At 30.7% G+C, this 18,959-nt stretch overlaps 1 pseudogene; it reads right to left on the reverse strand.

Moving 5' to 3' along the window:
• Window positions 1-947: 947 nt before the first annotated feature.
• On the reverse strand, window positions 948-17,889 carry LOC149549550 (uncharacterized; annotated as a pseudogene).
• Window positions 17,890-18,959: the final 1,070 nt, after the last annotated feature.

Below are 18,959 nucleotides of genomic sequence, written 5' to 3' on the forward strand. Positions count from 1 at the left end.
ACTAACCCAATAAAATTATAATGAATAATGCATTGTATTGTGAAAGTCTTAAGAGTGTCTTGGATAAACTATTTTCAAAAATGTCATCATAAAAAATTGAGGTAGCAAAAATATACAAAAACTCATGTTAACAATTTAATTTAAACATAAAACTTAGAAATATTTAGAAGAAGGAAATAAATATCTATTACTCAAATTGACTTATTTTTTATTTGAAAAAAAGTAAGTATATATATATATATATATATATATATATATATAACTTTTTTATCACATATTTAAATATATCAAAAATATAAATTAGTAATAAGATTATAATATTAATATTTACTAAATTTATGATATGTTATTTTAGTAATAATGTTTGATTAAATAACTTTAGAGATACTCTCATATTATTTTAGTATTAATATTTGCAAACATAATTATAACAAATAATTTCTACTAAATTTATTTTAAAAGCATAACACCAATATTATTTTATCTTGTCTTTAAGGCATGTGCAACATATGGTTTTGTTGTATTACAATATTTTCAATCCTCAATAACACACATATTCTTGAATAACATTAAACAAAATGAATTGAAATATTTAAATAATTTACTTATTGAATTCATATTCTAAGAATCGGTCGACAATTTTATTTACTTAAATGCAAAAAATTACTATAAAAACATATTCATGGAAGTACAAAATTGAATATTTGTACTTCTATGTTGCATACAAATACTTGACATTTTAATTTAAAATTTCAAACCATAAAAATTCTACTTGTATTTTATGGATGACCGACTCATAAAATTATAATAAAAGTGATGAGTTAGCTTAGAATTTATTTACTATTGTATAAGACATTATATTTCTCTAGTTATAATAAAATTACAAGGTAATCTCATTACAGTGAGAATATTTGAGGATAATGATTTTACAATTTTTTACTAGATTGTTATCTTTTTGACAATCCACTCAATAAACTTATTGCCATCTCATCTAATGCATGAATGAATCTTCTCCTCCAATGCCTTTTTGTAGCCAAGATTCCAAAAACTCCCCAAAATCCAATAAAAACACTTGTCATCCAATCTACATACCAATGCCATGGAATTTCTCCTCCCTTGTTATCCTCATTTTCATGACGAGGGGTTTTTATGTTATAATTATGCATCTCTCCACATCTACATGATTTGATGTTAACTAGAAATCCACAAAGATCATGGTTCTGAGTGAAATAAGTGGAATTGAATGTAATGAATTTCCTTCCGTCTAGTATTCTTCCACAAAGATTATTGTTGTCTACAATGAAAAAACTTAAATAGGAAACTTGTAACATTTCATTCGGAATCCTTCCTTTTAGTTTATTATTTGAAAGATCGGACGACTCTAACTCTAAAAGTAATCCAAAACTGCTTGGAATCTCTCATGTAAGACTATTTTACGATAAGTTCAATGTGTGAAGACTTTTAAGATCCCCCATTATTGAAGGAATGTTGCTTGATAGATTATTTACATATAGATCAATGAAAGTTTTAAATAACATCATTGAACTAATGTACACTATTTCTAATCCTTTGTTGAACACTTGGATCTCTTCTTTGTAAAAGTAAGAGCCACCATCATTGTCATGTTAGTTTCCCATTGTAGAATTCCTCATACTTTTAAATCTTGCTAATTGTTGTGGGATAAAACCTATCAAATTATTTTGTGAAATATCCAAAACATGGAGACTTGATAGATTGCTTAATTGATGTGGAATATTTCCTTCAAACTTGTTAGACCTCAAAACAAGTATCATCAATTCAGGGAACTGACCAAACCAAGATGGTATATTCCCAAAAAAATAATTATTAACCAAATCTAAAATTTGCAAACTAGAATAGTTCTTAAGTCTTGATGGCAAGCTTCCCTTTAATATATTGTCCTTGAGGTGAAGTGAATTGAGTCCACTTAGTATTCCCATATGATAAGGTATCTCTCCCATTAATCCATTATTTGCTAAGTTTAATCTTGCTAAACTAGAACAATTAGTTATGCTTGATGGGATTTTACCATATAATTTATTGTTTGAGAGATCTAGAATCTCCACATATTGTAGAACACCAATTAAAGAAGGTATATCACCACATAGATCATTTGTTGAAAGTGACAAAAAGTTAATGGATGGTATAAGATTGCTAATATTCACTAGAATAAACCCTATGAATCTATTCTGAGACAAACCCAAGAACTCCATGATTGATGTTGGCATTGAAGAAAAGGGAAGAGGACCTTGTAACATATTACCATGCAAATCAACACTTTGAAAACCTTTTGCAATCAAGCCTAAGGGAACATTTCCTTGCAAGTTATTGTATGATAGATTGAGATATGCCAAAGGAAGCACCTCTAACCAATTTGGAATATTTCCATATAGACTATTACTGGAGAGATCCGATTCAAACAATCTATATTGTGTGGAAATGAATGGTGGAATTATGCCCCCGATACTACATGAGGCTAAGTGTAAGACACCAAGGTAAATTGTGCGTATCCAATCTAGTTCAATTGTGATAGTAAACTCATTGTAGGATAGATCAAGTTCAAAAAGGTTCTTCATTTTAAAATTTAAAACAAAACTAAGAGAAATTTTTCCTTAGAGATTATTTGAAGAAAGGGCAATGGACATGAGACTAGGAAGACTTGCAATTGAAATGGGAATGCTACCATTTAGTTTATTAGAGGAAAAATCTAGATACTCCAAGGAGGAAAGACTTCCCAACTTATAATAAGGTATATTTCCACTTAGAACATTGGATAATAGATCTAATTTTACCAAAGAGGAAAGATTACATAACTCAAAAGGTATATTTCCACTCAAGGAATTCCAATGAAGATCTATGTTCACCAAAGAGGGAAGGCTACCCAACTTAGAAGGTATATTTCCACCCAACATATTTCCAACAACGTATAAAGTAGTCAAAGATGGAATTTGACTAAGTGATGGTGGAATCTCTCCATTCAACAAACTATCATAAGAACCCAATTTTTTTAGGATGAGTGATTCCTAATGGAAGGAGGGATAGGACCTTCCATATTTTTCATATATGTCAATTTAAGATAGATAAGAGAGGTGATATTTCCAATATAAGGTGGCATACTTACTTTTATATTAGACCTTGAAAGAGTCAAGGCATTGAGCTGAGACCATTCCCCAAATAATATTTGACTTACATTACCAGTAATTAAGTTTTCTCCCCCAAACACAATCTCTTTTAGAGAAGGTAGGCAAGAGAGACTCGATGGAAATGAACCACGCAATAATGGGCATTCATTCAACCAAAGTGAAACTAACCTAGTCATATTTCCTAAGCACAATGATACTATCCCTTAAAAGTTATTGTAATCCAAGTGGAGGTGGATAAGGAATGATAGGTTTTGGATAGCACTGGGAATTTTCCTTGAAAGCGTGCATTCAAAAGGTTGATCTATTGGAGATTTCCAATTGCTTTCCTATCATATTTAGTGCTACTATTTTAATTTCTATAATTTTTTAGTCCACATTTTTAACATCATCCACCTCTACCACAGATAGGTCCAAAAATTCCAACTGAGAGTCAAGTTGAGATACTCCTAGTTGTGCAAGGAGTCAAAATGCTCTGATATTTCACCTTTAAACTCATTGAAGCTCAAATCTAGATGTCTCAATTCTTGTAAAGAAAATAAACCTACATGTAAAGAACAAACATAACTACTCAAATCCCTATATACCAAGTCCTAAACAAGTTATTGTGTCGGCCTTGAGACTATCCCAATTTACAATTATAATATAGGACCATCTTAAGATATTACAATACATGTTACATTAAAAAATTAGATTTTATCCAAGATTACAAACAAACTGTCAGCTCACAATCTTGATAACTTTTTACTTGATGATCCTCAAATTATGCCCTCTAAACCAAGGAATCTCTAACATGTTTTCAACCTATGTATTAGTCAGCTTAAGCTAGATAGAATCAAAACAATAGTACCCATTTTAAGAAATAATATATGAAAGATGCCTTCACTAAAATCTTCATAACTTTGTCCAATCTTCATATTTTTTTATGCATTCTTAGTTATAGTGTCCACACATACTGTAAAACATAACCTCAAGTGTGCATAAGTTGATCTTCAATTCTTGAACCATGTCAAATGCTTCTACCTTTGTAACTTTGTAAGTATTCATAGAATAACCAATATGTTGACATCAATGGCAAACATAGTCATGAATGCAACACATAAGCTCTTAATCATGTCTCTAGCATTGCTAATATACTCCCCCATAGGAATATCATTAGAATTTATGCTAAAAAAAAGGATTTTTCACTAATTTTAACGAGTTCTTTTCTTATTATGCATTGATAAAAAAATCCTCCTTTAGACAAATTTGATTAGCAAAATGCAAAAAATATGAATGGGTGATAATCTAAGAACAAGAAAAAGGTGGATTTGGATATATCCCTATATGGATATAATGTGATTGTGATATTAAAATATATGAAAAATATTTATGTTATTATAAAATGATTACTAACAAGATGTGATATTAGATCTTATGTATAAATGTAAGTACTGAAGAAAATTGGAAATAAAGAATTCACCTTAAAGCTAGAAGAAGAGGAATGAACTTCGTGTCTAGATTTAGTTGTTGTAAAACTAACATAAAATAAAAAATATTTTGGATTTTGAACTCTAAGACATGTAACTCCCAACTATACAAAAATTACATTCTGAAGGAAGTGTTGACCAAATCTGATCTTGTCCAACAAAATCAACCTTGTTCCAAAGGCATAAAAATTGATGAACTCTATAGAAATCCAATCATTGTTTCTAAAACTCTAAATATGTGGATCCAAATATGTGACACATATTCCTACACACAAGAAAAAGGGAAAATTATTAGTGATGAAGGTATTTATTTGATCAAGCCCTACTATTAACTAGACTTGAAATAAAATAAAGCGTGCATGTAAACAAGATAAATTTAAGTACTCATCTTGCATGAGAAACCCTTATGAGTGGATGTTAGGATCTTATTGATCCATGAAGATTTTTTTAGTCTAACTTGATATGTGTTTGAGAGTCAACGATGTCCTCCCAAATACATGGATCTACATTGGCTTAATCTTATATCTGGAATGAATTTATGCTTGATCACTTCAATGGAGAATGAGAGATAATGATATATGTGGATCTTCTTTCTTACTTGTGAACTTCTCTTTTTGGTCACCATGGGAGAGAGTAACTTCCAGGGAGACTTGGAGATCTTGAGATGGATTATTTCCTTCAGATATTGAATCCAAATCCTCATTTAGCTTGATTGCATTTTCTTTCAAAGTGCCAATAATTTCTTGATAAAAATGGATTACTTATAAATTATGGATAGATTTAACAATAAATAGATATCAAAATGAGAGGATTTGATCACCATTTTCACTAATTTCATGATTCTATATTGTCAGTCTAACTACAAGTAAGATCCTAAAATGAAACACCCTCACACTAGGCTCGAAGATTGCTTAAAATTAATCCCCAAGGATTGGGATTACATTTATTGGCCTAGTCCACATAGGGTTAATTACAAAGAAAATAGAGGCTTGGAAGGTGTGAAAAGGAGATTTTTAAATCACTAAAATGAGGTCTAATATGTCCTATATCCTCTAATTGAATAGGTTCTAACTTTTTAGGATTGAACATTTAGCTCCCACTCTAGAAAGACTATTAGGTGAGTGTTGATCTCAAAATGGTTTTGTGTAAGGTCCCTCCTCATATGTAATTATCAAATATGAATTCTCTATTAAAACCATTATAAGAGATTGAAATGGATATGAAGTAATGTTTTACATTGTGAATGCCCTAATGAAAATTGAGATCATTCGATACGTCCATGTTTTAACACTCAGTGACTCGACAACTACTACATTATCTTGGCTGTTTAAAAATTAAAATTTCACTAATGATGATACGAGACATTTTCACCTGATAATGAGGTTGTTGATTTTGGTACCTCGATGATTAGGTTTTATGCTTTTAGATAGTTCAGTATGTCTTATTAACAATGTTTATGATGTTTAATTATATGCATGCATAACGATGATTATTCTAGTATTTTAATATGAACTAATCAATAAAGTTATGTTTTATTGATTATGTAATTACTGATGACTAAATGTGTGTGCCAAAATTAGAAAGGGTTATTTAAATGAAAGATTTATGTCTTGATTTATGCAACTATCCAAATAAGGTTTAAATATATGCATGTGATTTTCTCAAGCTACTGATGTGTGAAATGAGTGTGCAGGATATTTTAGCTGAGAAATCTAATAGAGAAACAAAACTAAATTATATGTACCATTTGTGGAATCCAAGGTTGAGTCTAACAAAAGATGCAAACCTCATTGTTCATATTTTATTTGTATCGTGAGTTGAACGAATGTATCATTCTATAGTCTTTAAATGTTAAAATTTCATAACAGTGATTTTATATTGTTGCTTGACACCCATGAATTGTATATGCATTCCAGTATGATAGTTAGGGTTAACTAAGTAACCTAAAGATCTAAGTTGGACTAGGTTAGTGACCTTTTTGCTAATCAGTTAGTATTTGATATTAATTACACTAATCAGAATTAGTGAGTAATCTGCATTTTTGAAGGTTGCTAGAAAGTCCTAAAATTTTCGTAGCTTTTGATAGGTTCCTAATTAGTCCTAAAGGCCAAGAATCATGAAATTTAAGTACCTAAGGGGTATGGGTATGGGTTGAGGGCATTTTTCACCCCTGTAGCCCATTTTGTTGACTTTTATGGTCACCCAAAAACCCCATTTTTTCTTTATTGCAAAAATTGAATGTTTTCATCATGAGTTGGATAACTTTAACTCCACCTTGAGGTTAGCCTTATGACTAGTTGAGCTAGAAGACTCTAGAACATTGAGGCAAGTGGGGGAGTTATTACATTTTGAAGGTGGTTGAGTTTAGGATCTTATTTAGAGGAAAATTTGAGAGGGTTTAAGTGCTCACCCAACCTCTAGTTTTAGAGTGTGATTCAAGATTGAAGGAGAAGGAGAGGAAAGGAAGCTCATCTCAAAAAAATTCATTTGTCGTAACCTTATTGTGAAGGTAGGAATCCCTCAGCTCATGTTGTTCATTTTTTGTTTCATGCTTAAGTTATTTTGTTTGCATATGTATGTTTGTGTGTCTGTTGAATATGTTTGGGAGGGATTGAAATAGATTTTCTTTAAAAAAAATTGTCTATATTTTGCTTTGAATTTCGAAGGGACTGTATGGGTTGTATTTGCATTACATACCCTTGAATAGGGCAGAAGTGGCCATGTATGGGAGGAGGTCTTTAGTTGGACTCTAACAATGTAGAGCCTCTTCTCAGGATGAGAAGAGGGAGAGAGAGTAGGGTGTTATGGGCCCCTACTCCTCAACACAAACCACATTTTGAGTTTTTGGATGTAAGAATGGAAGAACAGAAGATCTTGAGTTTATAGCCCCAAAAGGGCACCTATTATGGTGTTGTGTCTAATATCTCCTATTGAAAAAATCCACCTTCTCCCTAGTCTAGTTCAATGTCAAATCTGTTGTGCAAACCTAGATGGGAGTGTATGGTTGAAATTATCTTCATGTTAAGCTTTGGTTGTCTCCCGATCAGTTTTCATTCTCTCCACGATTACCTTGATCTATTTGCAGATTTGTGAAATGGCTACCCTATTGTTGAGCCAAGCAGGAAATTCAGAGTTGTTATTTAAATTTAAATGTGTTGAGAGTTTTCTCCTCGAGATTTTGATCCTGTTGAAAAAATGTGATTTTTAAACTTATTATTCAAACAACTATGATCTCAATTTTTCTTCCCTGGTTCTTTCCCAAGGGAGTCCTTGAATTAGAAGAATAAATAAAAATGGAGTATTTCCCATTCATATGATATTCTGTGCAATTAAATTTGCATGCATATGTTGTTCAAAAAATAGTTGAAATGATGTTTTACCTTCCTATGATATTCTTAAAGTTCAATTTTCCAATCATTAATCAAATTGTAATTAGAGGAAATGAGGAGAAATAAAGTTATGTAAATTTGATACCAAAACTATGTTAAGAAAATTTGAATATTTGAACAATAGATTAGCTTGTATTTTCATAATTGTTGGAATGAAAAATAGCCTTATGTGGATGAATCAACCAAACATTAAACTCTATGATTAATCCAACTTAGAAAAACAAATATCTTGCCCTTGTAAAAAAAATAACTTGCATTTAAAACTAAGACTTAGAAAAAAATTGAACTTGGCAAAAAAAAAAAAAATTACCCCATAGAGCAAATATGTCTCTGGGAAAAAGTTAATTGTCTTTCTTTCAATAGAGCATCTTAAAGATCCCTTTTAAATATCTTATTGGGTCATAAATAGATATTTTAAATTTAAATAAATTTATTTATTTTTTTAAATAGCAAAAGAAAATCAAAATATCCTAAATATCCTAATATCCTAACTAATTAACTTTATGACATAATTATTGTCTCTATCTTTATTCTTACTTAGAAAACTTTTAGACATAAATTAGTTTCCTCTTTTTCAAAGGCTTTCAAAATCTAAAATAAATTGCCTCACGTGCCCCTATGTCATGTTTGACTTGTTTTTTGGGAAATGAATTAAGTGGGGCAAGTTATATATTAAAGTTTTAAAGTAAGTTAGTTTGTGGTATAAGTTAAATTTAGTGTTATTTTATTTTAGTAATTTTAAATTATTATAATAAATGTTAGATTTTTAATTAATTTTAGATTATTAAGTTTTGAATAAAATTTTAGAATTTAGTTACGTAGTATGTGGGTTAGAGATTAGTATGTTTTTAATTATTAATTTTGTTTTTTGTTGAAGTTTTAGTTAGTTTATTTCTTAACTAATTTTAATTATTATATTTTTTAAATATGAGTATATTTTAATATTAGAATTTATTTCAGATTTAATAAAGTCTAGTTAGTTTTATTGTTAGTACATTTTATCATTAGAATTTATTTTATTATTAGTTAAAGGTAGTTAGTACTTTGTTAAAATTAGATTTTAGTATATTTAAACTAAATAATGTTGAATGTTATTAGAGATAGTTTATTATTTCTTATTTAGTTTAACTTAAGTTTCATATAATTATTGTTTAAATTATTTATTTTGTAAGTTTAAAAATAATGAACTGATTTAAAATTAATGTGGAATTGTTGTTTAGGGATTATAATAATTATTTAAAAATATGTATGTTTATGTTAGATTTAATTATGAGTTATTAGAAAAATTAAATTATGGGGTTAATTAATATTTTTGGTCGATTGTAAAATATGTTTACTAGTGGGTCTAGTATTCTATTGTGTTGTAAGTATAATATTTTTTAAAGTAAGTAAATGAAATAATGTGTTAGATCTTTTAATTAATTGAAATTGGATTGTTTAATTAATTTAATTGATTTAATAATGAAAGTTTAATTTAACTAATTATTCCTAGATGAAGATTTTAAACTAAATGGAATGTCATTACATTGTTAGGAGAATCTACATTCGTCTTACATTATACCTATACTTTAACCTGTGAAAACAAACATATCAAACTTAGTGGTGTTTTTAATTTATTTATTTTTAAATTATGTGTGTTTTGCACCTATATTTTGGGCATGACATTTTGGCATTAGAGCCTAGGTTCATAACACTTGGGCAATAATGGGTCCATGTTAAGTGTGGGTGTTTAAATATTACCATATAAACTAGGGAGTTCTTCTTGCAAAATCTAAAGAAGCTAATGTATTCTTGCTAAATAATGATACTGATGACTATACCTAAGAAAAAACTTGGAATTGGTATCAACAATTGTAAATGGTCAACCATGAATAGATAACCCTATCTTAATGACTAGAAACAATTGAATTGATACAAGAATGTGGTATTTATAAAATGGTATATTATGATCCCATAAAGAGTTTGAAATTAATTTAAATACAATCACCTTGAAGTAAAACTAAGTTAAGAACACTAAAACATCTTCCAATCCTATGAGTGGAAATAAGTACATAACCTAGTAACCAAAGAGAAAGTGTTTCACATCACCTTTAGTAGAAGTCAGATTTTATCTAACCTAATCACTCATGGAAGTATGGTAGTTCATATCAAACATGGAAGTGATCAAGTTTACTGGTATTGATTTAGACATTTCAAACATAAGTAAAGGAAATCTAAAATCTTCATAATCAAATTTTGTACCTTTAGGTTGAAATATTAAGTCAATAAAATGAATGGTGACTAAATAGGAAGGTAACACTTGAAGAGCATACCATGTTACCAAGTTATTGGGATACCTCTAACCTATTATGAATTTAAAATTTATTGTTCTAGTAATCCTCAGAAAACAAATGAGAGTTAAACTAGAATCTACAAGTAACCTTTGGAAACATTGAACGATAGGAATTACTAATGTGAGAAGGTATTCAACAAGAGAGAGTTAGCTAGGAATCTGCAAAGAATATGAATATTTTAGTCTACTATAAGGAATAGAACCCTAATCGGGGAATAAATCTATCTAAATATATGGTGCTAAGAATGAAATTAAATGGTGATAAGTATGTAACATACAATATTGAAACAACAAGATAGAAAATGTAAACTTCTGAGTTAGGGATTATCTGGGTCTACTTATGTGAGCAATCTTATTCTATAAGCATGAGTGATACTAAATTGTAACTATCAAGTGAATACTCATAGACTCTATTATTGAAATTATTAGATCAATTATAACCCTACAATATAGAGAAAGTAAAACCATGATGAGGTCATCAACTCATATGAACTAAAGGTTCAGGTATTAGAGTTAAGAAATAAGCAGATCATAAGCCACAAGGTGTGATAAGAACAATGACAATAACCTATATCATTAGCAAGGAGATAGTTGTAAGAATGAATAAGTAAAAATTGACAACAACTTAATAATGGTTTTATACCTACATAGTTGCAAACCTATAACCTAAGGATGAATTCATAAGTCATTTATGACAAGGAGACATAAAATATGGATTATTGTTGAGAACAATAACATTTAGTACATTTTCAGATGATAATTAGAACTTGTGTTAATGATGGAATATCAAGGAAAGTGATATATGTATATGTATAGAGGATCATACCAATTTGGTGAGAGAGATAACACAACTTCAACTAGTGTAGAGATGGTGAAATTGATTTAAGAAAGTTTATGGGTAGATGCCCTAATATGTAATTGTAAGTGAATTAAGGATAAGAGATTTGGTTTTGTAATTGTAACTCAAACTATAACTCTACTAACAATAATGTCCCCACATGTATAGATTCTTCAAAAAGAAACCAATGTAACAACAAGAGGATTGAAGGGGACTCATTTTAGTATCCTCGCATTTGCACTTTTCAGTGAGTTCTGATCAGGCCAAACCCCTCGGTATAGTAAACCCTAATCGTAGGGTGATGTCAATAAACTGAGCTATGTAGTTAGTATGTGGGATCAATCATAAGTTGAGTGACATGGTTGTTAGACCACCATCTAAAATCAATTCAAGATCCCTGCAATTTTATTTGAAGACCAAAGATTTCCTCTTTCCTTTAGAGACCTTGGTACGGCCGCATGATGTCAGTAATGTAAATTTTGTAAGTAATTGGATTCATTTCCTTATTTGTGTTATTTCAAATTTTGGTACTCGTAATGTTCTTCCTTTTTGTCATCAGTGTGATGTGGGGTTGTTTAGCCAACTGTATTATTGATGATTTTATTTTACCTCTTGGTTATGTCTTTATTTCTTGATTAAAAATTTTCTATTGTAACCACTCTTTATTTATTTTTCTTCATACTTTTGTGTTAGATGTTTCATCCTTGATGTTGAATTTAAATTTTGAGGTAATTTCTTCTAAATTTTATTGGCAAAGTGACATATGATGAGCCTACCAAAGGTATTCCTAACAATCATGTGGATGCACAACATTAGGGTATGGGGTTATTAATGAGAGCATTCATACCCCACCCTCTCCCAAGACTTTGAGAATAGGACTAGTGTTATCTATTGATTGTTATGAGTAATGAAATTACACTCCAACATAAATTTGGTTAAGATTATGAGTTAACTAAATGGACTTCTAGATGAAAATGTGCAAGTGTAGCGATGGACCATTTAGTATCCTATCAAGAAATCAGTATATCATGGAAACTCTAAAGAAAAAGTGATTAACCTTGAATAAAGATCCATTTTTGCATTATAAGAAAATTCATTTAAGGGAGGCTTGTACAACTGTTACCCCGATTAGTAGGCATGTGGAATTTAGAATATCTTATGATATTGTTATTAGTAGAGACTTTATAAGTATGTTATACTGGATTTGAATGTTTTTTATAAGTGACCAATATGTTTTAAGGAATATTTGACCCTGGAAAATGTAACCATGTCAGAGTTATGGATTGAACTTCACTTTTAGTAAAAATAATTAGGTAAATATGTTATCACCCCTGAGTATGTATATGAATTATTGATCATTACTTTTACAAGAGTAAATTTTGGTATAAGTATAGACAAGGTCTAGCATAAGATGAACATTTTAGTTGGGTGACTTTCAAGAGGAAGTCAAAAGCTAGTTGGGGAGGATGTAAGGTCCCTCCTCGTATGTAATTATCAAATATAAATACTTTATTAAAACCATTATAGGAGATTGAAATGGATATGAAGTAATATTTTATGTTGTGAATGCCCTAGTGAAAATTGACATCGGTTGATACATACATGTTTTAATACTCAGTGATTCAAGAACTACTACATTATCTCGACTATTTAAATATTAAAATTTCACTAATGATGATACGACGCATTTTCAACTGATAATGAGGGTGTTTATTTTGGTACCTCGATGATTAGGTTTTATGCTTTTAGATAGTTCAATATGCCTTATTAACAATGTTTATGGTGTTTAATTATATGCATGCCTAATGATGATTCTTCTAGTATTTTAATCTGAATTAATGAATAAAGTTATGCTTTATTGATTATGTAATTACTAATGACTAAATGTGTGTGCCTAAATTAGAAAGGGTTATTTAAATGAAAGATTTGTGTCTTTATTTATGCGACTATCCAAATAAGGTTTAAATATATGCATGTGATTTTCTTGAGCTACTGATGTGTGAAATGAGTGTGCAGGATATTTTAGCTTAGAAATCTTATGTCAAAACGGAACTGAACCCTATGTACCATTTGTGCAAACTAGGTTCGAGTCTAACAAAAGATGCAAACCCTATTGTTCGTATTTTGTTTGTATCATGAGTTGAATGAATGTATCATTCTATAGTCTTTAAATGTTAATATTTTGTAATAGTGATTTTATAGTGTCGTTTGACAATCATGAATTGTATATGCATTCCAGCGTGATAGGTAGGGTTAACCGAGTAACCTGAAGATCTAAGTTGGACTAGGTTAGTGACCTTTTTGCTAATCAGTTAGTAATTGAGATTAATTACCCTAATCAAGATTAGTGAGTAATTTGTATTTTTCAATGTTGGTAGAAAGTCCTAAAATTTTCCTAGCTTTTGATAGGTTCCTAATTAGTCCTAAATTCCAAAAATCATGAAATATAAGTACCTAAGGGGTATAGGTATGGGTTGGAGGCATTTTCCACCCCCCTAGCTCCTTTTGTTGACTTTTATGGTCACCCAAAAACCCCATTTTTTCTTTATTGCAAATATTGAATGTTTTCATCATGAGTTGGATAACTTTAACTCCACCTTGAGGTTAGCCTTATGACTAGCTGAGTTAGAAGACTCTAGAACATTTAGGCATGTCGGGGATTTATTATATTTTGAAGGTGGTTGAGTTTAGGATCTTATTTAGAGGCAAATTTGAGAGGGTTTGAGTGTTCACCCAACCTCTTATTTTAGAAAGCAATTCAGGATTGAAGGAGAGGATATGAAGCTCATCTCAAATTTGTTCATTTGTCATAACCTTATTATGAAGGTAGGAATCCCTCAGCTCATATTGTTCATATTTTGTTTCATGCTTAGGTTATTTTGTTTGCATATGTATGTTCGTGTGTGTGTTGAATACGTTTGGGAGGGATTGAAATAAGTTTTCTTAAATGTTTTTTCTTTGTATTTTGCTTTGAATTTCAAAGGGATTGTATGGGTTGTCTTGGTATTACTCACCCTCGGATAGGGTAGAAGTGGACATGTATGGGAGGAGGTCTTTAGTTGGACTCCGACAATGTAGAGTCTCCTCTTACGATAAGAAGAGGAAGAGAGAGTAGGGTGTTATAAGCTCATACTTGTTAGCACAAAATTACATTTTAAATTTTAGTTTGCAAGAATGGAAGAACAGAAGTTCTTGAGTTTATAGCCCCGAAGGGCACCTTTTATGGTATTATGTCTAACATCTCCTGTTGGAAAAATCCACCTTCTCCCTAGTCTAGTTCAATGTTGAACCTATTGTGCAAACCTGGATGGGAATGTATGTTTTAAATTGTCTTCATGTTAAGATTTGGTTGTCTCTCAGTCATTTTTTTTTCTCTCCGTGGTTACCTTGATGCGTTTACAAATTTTCTAAATGGCTACCCTATTGTGAGCCAAGAAGGAAATTCAAAGTTTTTATTTAAATTCAAATGTGGTGAGAGTTTTCTCCTCGGGATTTTGATCTTGTTGAAAAAATGTGATTGTTAGACTTATTGTTGAAATGACTACGATCGCAGGTTTTCCTCCCTAGTTCTCTCCCCAGGGAGTCCTTGAATCAAAAGAATAAATAAAAATGAAGTATTTTTCATTCATATGATATTCTATGCGATTAAATTTACATACATATGTTGTTCAAAAAAAAGTTGAAATGATGTTTTACCTTCCTGTGATATTCTTGAAGTTCAATTTTGCAATCATTGATCAAATTGTAATTAGAGGAAATGAGGAGAAATAAAGTCATGTAAATTCGATTCCAAAACTATGTTAAGAAAATTTGAATATTTGAACGATAGATTAGCTTGTATTTTCATAATTATTGGAATGAAAAATAACCCTATGTGGATGAATCAACCAAACATTAAACTTTATGATTAATCCAAGTTAGAAAAACAAATATCCCACCCTTGTCAAAAACAAAAAAATACTTGCATTCAAAATTAACACTTAGGAGAAAAAAACAATTTGCTTTCAAAAAAAAAATTAACACTTAGAAAAAAATTGAACTTGGCAAAAAAAAAGCTTTTTACCCGATAGAGCAAATATGCCTCTAGAATTTGTATGGGAAAAAGTTAATTCTCTTTCTTTCAACAAGGCATCTTAAAGATCCCTTTTAAATATCTTATTGGGTCATAAATAGATATTTTAAATTTAAATAAATAAATTTTTTTTTAAAAAATAGTAAAAGAAAGTCAAAATATCCTAAATATCCTAATATCCTAACTACTTAACTTTATGACATAACTATTGTCTCTATCTTTATTCTTACCTAGAAAACTTTTAGACAAATTTGTTTCCTCTTTTTCAAAGGCTTTCAAAATCTAAAATAAATTGCCTCACATGCCCCTATGTCATGTTTGACTTGCTTTTTTGGAAATGAATTAAGTGAGGCAAGTTATATATTAAAGTTTTTAAGTAAGTTAATTTGTGGTATAAGTTAAATTTAGTGTTATTTTACTTTAGTAATTTTAAATTATTATAATAAATGATAGATTTTTAATTAATGTTCGATTAGTAAGTTTTGAATAAAGTTTAGACTTTAGTTAGGTAGTATGTGGGTTAGAGATTAGCATGTTTTTAATTATTAGTTTTTTTTTGTTAAAGTTTTAGTTAGTGTATTTCTTAAGTAATTTCAATTATTATGTTTTTTTTAAATATGAGTATATTTTAATATTAGAATTTATTTCAGATTTCATAAAGTTTAGTTAGTTTTATTATTAGTACATTTTATCATTAGAATTTATTTTATTATTAGTTTTAGATTACGGTAAAAATAGGTTTTGAAGGGGCCCTAAAACCCTTTAACAAAAATAGAAAAGATAGAACATGAAGCACTACCAGGTTTTACAAGGACCTGAAACCTACTGTTTAAAGAGTATCAAAATTAGGTTTTACAGGGACTTGAAACCACAAAAATAATCCAAAAAGTGAACCCAAGTTTTAAAAGGACCTGGAAACTGGTTTAAACAATAGATAAAAAACTAGATATAACAACCATATACCAGGACCAGTAACTAAGACCGGGACTAGAACAAAAATCAAAGACCAAAGACCAAGAAAAGATGCTATTGTAGCTCTTTGATCATTTTGACCACTTCTTTACCAATCTTCGTGGTATCTTGAATGGAATTAGCAGTCGAACCACCACCAGCCTCTACAACTCCCTTCCTGGAACTCTGCCTAGTTCTCTTACTCAGACCCCCTGGCAACATAACTTCTTCATTGGTCCACTTTCCAAGACTTGTAGTAGCTGCACAGATACTAGATGTTACCTATTCCATTTTATTACCACTTTCCTTGATAAGCAACTGCGGGTTTTATTCATAGTCTTTAAGTTTGTCTAGTGCATTCCCCACCTAGATTTCCACCTGATTGAGCTTACCACAGTCCATATCCTAGTTTTGCTACAAATTTTTCACTTTCTTTTTGAGACTCATAAAGTCGTTATACAACAATGAGTCAGCTTGCAATGTGGTATCATCTTTCAAGTTTGCAATGTGCAAAAAGGAGAGCATGGAGTCTCTATGAAACTTATGCACTCTTTTATTTCTACCATCCAGGAAAAAATACTCACAAATACACAACACATCTTGCCATATGGTCTTTATCTGGTCCAGTTCATAAAAATGTCCATTTTTCTCTAGTTTTTCTCCTCTGCTTCCATTTTGAGAAATTTCTTGAAAGCGGCATTTGAGATACTCATTTTTTTGTTGAACTTAATGCCTTCCATGGGTAAACCTGTAATCTTTGCTATGAAATTCTCTGTCAGTTGCACAATGACGCTGTGCAGAGTGACCCTATCCTCTATCCAATTTTTGAAGAAAGCCATGGTAACATGGCATTTAAACCCATGAAGATGCTCCACAAAATTAGTCACCTTCCCCTTTTGCAAAATCTTCCAAACATCCTCTCTATCCTTCCAACATTTGCAATTTTGGGGTTCCTATTTTTGTGGCTCTCCTCCCATTTTTAGAGAATTCAAAATGATATACCAGACCAAATTCAATAGAAGGAAAAAAAATATGGTTTAAGCATACAGAGATTGTTCATTATAAAAATTAAAACCCTCATTATGCCAAATACGTGCATTGCCAGGATTGCAATCGCATAAATGTACTTCCTCAAGGATGGAATTCTGACACCCAATCATTAATTTGCTAATCTTAGCATATCTTTCCCACCATTGCATGAGTAGCATCATAATTAATGAGGGCTTTGAGATCAATGTTTTTGTTGAGATCACCTTTCCACATCATCTTATGACCTGTTTAAATGACATAGTTGGCAACCCAGTCAGCCACCCCATTGCCTTTGCGGTAAGTGTGGGTTATAATCACTTTTTCAAATCTATTTAATAAAGTTTTAATCTCCATAACACTTTCCTCAATCAATCAAGTGATTGATTTTTTTTTATTGAGCATATTTATAATGTTTATTGAATCACCTTCTAGCCAGAGGTAAAGATAACTAGTTTCAACTGCTAACCTTATAGTATATAGAGCAGCAGTAGCTTCTACTATGTGGCTGTTAGAAATAACTATAGGGATATCAATGACATCAATTATTTTACCTGTATGATCTCTTAATACTCCTCCACACCCTGCTCTACCCGAATTACCCTTAGCAGCACCATTGAAGTTTCCTTTGATCCAGCCAATAGGAGGAGCCATCCATCTGGTAGTCAATCTTGGGTTCTCTTTTTTCAAATGAGAGCCTTGTGATCTCATCATATTATCAATTTGGAAAGTGTGATTACTTTTCCTTTGAGACTTAAAATTTTCCTTAATGGCTCTAACAATACTCTATCCAAGCACCCATCTCGGCAAATCTTTATTTCTAAAAATTATAGTATTTCTTTCTTTCCAGATGCCCCACCAGAGATGGGGGAGAGTTATTTTCCAAAGAAAATTCACTTCAAGATCCTTTGAAGGACACCTCCAACTTTTAAAACAAAGTTCAACATTACTCTTATGGACCTAAATTATGTTCCAATAGGTGAGAACAATATTCCACACTTGTTGACTGTAAGAGAAATTCAAGAACAAGTGGTTTTTGTCTTCTAATCCATCTTTGCAGAGAATTCATATGTTCACTACATTAATACCTCTTTTTTGCAAATTATCCTAAGTGAAGATTTTATTTTGAAGCAAAGTCCAATAGAAGATATTTATTTTAGTAATAAGACCCTTTATCCAAGCTTGAGACCATAGAGGTTGGATACCTTTCTCTTTTAAAGTAAATAAAGAAGAGACTTTAAATTGACCACTAGGATCAGCATTCCATATCATCTCATCCTCATGGTTAGGATATAGAGAAAAGGCATTCAAACTTAACTATATATTATTAAAACTTTGGTCAACATCAATCAAGTTCACCCATGTATTATCATGCCAATAATGTCCCACTAAAATTCCAAGCATTTTCTTGCATCTATCAACTTGAGTGGAATCTTGAAAGTCATCAATCAGAGGGTGATCCAGCAACCAAACATCCTCCCAAAATCTCACTTTTTGCCCATTTCCAATTTTCTAGGAACAACCCTTTCAAAGAATGTTCTTTGTTCCTTGAATAGCTCCCCATATAGTAGATGGAGAGAGAACATCTAGAGTTGAAAGGAAATCAGCTATAGAATTAGCATTCAAAAGATATTTATGCTTCCATATAGTGCTCCATTTCTTATCATCACGATAAGTTCTCCAACCTTGTTTTTCTAGTAGAGCCCTATTCATACTTCTTATAG

The sequence above is a fragment of the Cupressus sempervirens genome, chromosome 7 (assembly GCF_028749045.1).
Source record: "Cupressus sempervirens isolate cs-2001-9-10 chromosome 7, ASM2874904v1, whole genome shotgun sequence".
NCBI lineage: Eukaryota > Viridiplantae > Streptophyta > Pinopsida > Cupressales > Cupressaceae > Cupressus > Cupressus sempervirens.